Source organism: Alosa pseudoharengus, unplaced genomic scaffold (genome assembly GCF_046254945.1).
Source record: "Alosa pseudoharengus isolate Yale_2024_CS ecotype anadromous, Long Island Sound unplaced genomic scaffold, YU_APseudo_1.1 YU_APseudo_1.1_scf_27, whole genome shotgun sequence".
Lineage (NCBI taxonomy): Eukaryota > Metazoa > Chordata > Actinopteri > Clupeiformes > Clupeidae > Alosa > Alosa pseudoharengus.
The window spans coordinates 1,773,531-1,776,498 of record NW_027468704.1 but is presented as its reverse complement, the minus strand read 5'-3'; the positions used below and the strand labels follow the sequence as shown (position 1 = coordinate 1,776,498).

Here is a 2,968-nt window from a genome sequence, read left to right as displayed (position 1 = left end):
TTGGGGTTTGGTGAGCTACTGCCAGTTTTCGAATCAATCTCGGCAGACGGATTTCATACAGTGTGTGGCCCGATACTTCAGGAACGAACAATGATCAGTATCGCGGCTGTTGGCGGCAAAAATGAAACATTTAGCGACAGCCGGACGCTAAACGTAGATGGCCCAATTCTGTAAAGTGACTGTCGGCCCATTACATGTGGAAGAGCCACGAGCAGAGCAACTGTTCAGTTTGAAACCAGCAGGACGGCGCGAAACTTTCTCGTTTTGGACACTGCCTGTGGTAACATGCAACTTTACCTTTACCTGTTATTGCGTGTAAATCATTATGAATGTACGTAGGCTTATTATTGCAGACAAAGCTTAACAGTTAACCAGTATTGCATGACTTAGAATATAGCGATTCGTAATTGGGCATTTCATCGTTATCTATCCAACTTCAGGTACTATCAGGCAGGACTGAGACTGTATGCCTTAAGAGAGTGTGTGTGAGAGAGAGAGAGAGAGAGAGAGAGAGAGAGAGAGAGAGAGAGAGAGAGAGAGAGATGGTAGCAGGGTGGGTCCTGTCCTGGTCATGTAAAGCTCATCAAAATCTGTATTTTAAGGTCGTTCTGTATTTTGTACTGAGGGGTTGTTTATGATCATGTAATCATTTTGAACACATATACTTCCATTAACCTAACGTTACTGTGACTTTTTTTAAATGTACACCTCAGAATCCAGGCCACACTGACCAGAGACCTGCCTGCACTCCTTTGGATGAAGAAGGCTACCCGTGTATACATGTGTGAACCATTTCTTGTGTTGGAAAAACAGGAGACCTGAAGAGCTCTTGGTAAGTTGTACATTGATTTAATAGATTAAGTAATATGTTTTTGTTTAGATGAGCCAAATCATAGGAATCAGCTTTCATCTAGGCCTGTGTTTTGTGATGTGTCATTTTTAGATGCTTTTGGTTTGCCTCATCCATTATGTCAGCAAAGAACAGGAGTGGGCAGGAAACATGCGCTGTTGAAAACATGGCCAACCAACTGGAGCACCCACAAGGCTCTTGTGAAGGAAGTCCACAAGCCTTTGTGCTTCAGGTCTGTATGTGTTGACAAATATGTCTTGCTCTTGGTGATTGTCATTGGTAATATATCAGCATTTAACAATCACACAATGTCAATATTGCCCAAAATAACTACCAGGGAGGTGTTACCAAGACAGCTGCAGAGTGGCAAGACTGGGCTTTAGTAATATTTTGTCAGACAGTAAAGGATAAATAGTTTAATGATTTTTTTCTTTTCTTTTGAAATGACATGCTGTCCATGCATCTCAAATTGAAGGATGGATGGAAAGAACTCTTTGATCAACCCCCACAGAGAGCTGAGGTGGCTATCTGTAAGTATATTTGAGGGGACAAACAGAACTTCTCTGACAGATGACATGTTGAAATCTTGCTTTAGACCTCATAATGATCTTCTAATATTCTTTTATACCTAAATGCAGTTTGGAGACACCCCCGGCTGGTAGTGCTGCTGAAACTGGTGGGGGCAACAATGAAGCGGCAACAGAAAGAGAAGGCAGGTGGCAAAGGTTGCTGCTGTTGAAAAATACTTTGAGAGTGAGTATGTGTGCATGTATGTAGCTGGGTAGGTCATGGTACATGGTACAAAAATACAGAATTTAAAGCACTAGCACAACACTTAACTCACAACCCACAACTACTGACAATGGAATTACTCTTTTAGAGTGAGTGAGTGAGGGAGAGAGAGAATATTTCTGTAAATGTTTAATGTTAATTTAGAATAATTTATTTCTTTGAATCATTATACAGTTTTAAAATGTTTAATTGTTTGTGTTTTTGTATATGAAAGATGTTGATTGTTGTAGATAAAAGTAGATTGTATATTTTAACTTGTTTAATTTCTAAAGTGTATATATGTAAAAGCTTGTATAACTTTTAAATGTTTGTTTTATTTGCAAGGTTGTGTTTGTCAAACTTGTTAATAAAAGTAGCTTGTGCTTTTAATTACTAGTTCTGGATTTGTGTTTATTTTCAAGTACTTTTGGTAGTTAATGGGCCACATGTGGCCCGGGGACCCAGCCGACATTCAGCCAACACTCAGTCAGATCAGTTTTATAGTGCGTGGGCCAGTACAGGCCCAGAGGCCCAGCCGACACTCAGCCAACACTCAGTCAGATCAGTTTTATAGTGCGTGGGCTAGTACAGGCCCAGAGGCCCAGCCGACACTCAGCCAACACTCAGTTATATAGTGTGTGGGCCAGACCTGGGCCAACAGAATGCATGACAGTCATTTCACAGTGTGTGGGCCACACCTGGGCCAACAGAAACAATAAGAGTCATTTCACAGTGTGTGGGCCACACCTGGGCCAACAGTTCCAATAAGAGTCATTTTACAGTGTGTGGACCAGACCTGGGCCAACAGAAACAATGAGAGTCATTTTGCAGTGTGTGGGCCACATCTGGGCCAGAGGAAATTCTTTGTGTCAGTTATCAGTAACTGGGCCATTGTTGGGCTGGAGGCCCAGCCAGAACTGGGCCAACACTCACAAAACCCTGAGGCAAGGTAGTGGGCCAGAGGTGGGCCGGTGAAATTTTGCTATCTGGGTAGTCATTCACTTCGCCACAACTTTAACATGTGATGCAGTCATAGTAGCTTAGCCTACCTTACGTTCGCTTCAACCGAGTTGGACGCATCTCACCAAAGTCTCGGGGGTTTCCATGTAGGATAGTAGCTCGTAAACGTCGGAGAGTAAGGTAGGCCAAATTGTTGCCACTGTTCGGGTTGTCCGCCCGGTCCGGTTTCTGAGATTCTGAGTTTCCATGGGTGGAGTCGGGTGGAGTTTAGCGTGAATATTTATGAATGTTGGTTGTCGTGCGCGCGCGCCTAGCGACCTATTCCTGCAACGTGAATCAAATGGAACTGAAAATGTTGGCAGAGATGTTATAAGACCACAGCGTTTT

General features: G+C 43.0%; 1 long non-coding RNA gene across 1 annotated transcript; it reads left to right on the top strand.

Moving 5' to 3' along the window:
• The first annotated feature begins 253 nt into the window (after positions 1 to 253).
• Positions 254 to 1,747, top strand: LOC143099289 (uncharacterized). Its single transcript, XR_012981470.1, has 5 exons — positions 254 to 280; positions 714 to 832; positions 944 to 1,082; positions 1,326 to 1,380; positions 1,489 to 1,747. It is a non-coding gene; the product is annotated as an uncharacterized LOC143099289 (long non-coding RNA).
• Positions 1,748 to 2,968: the final 1,221 nt, after the last annotated feature.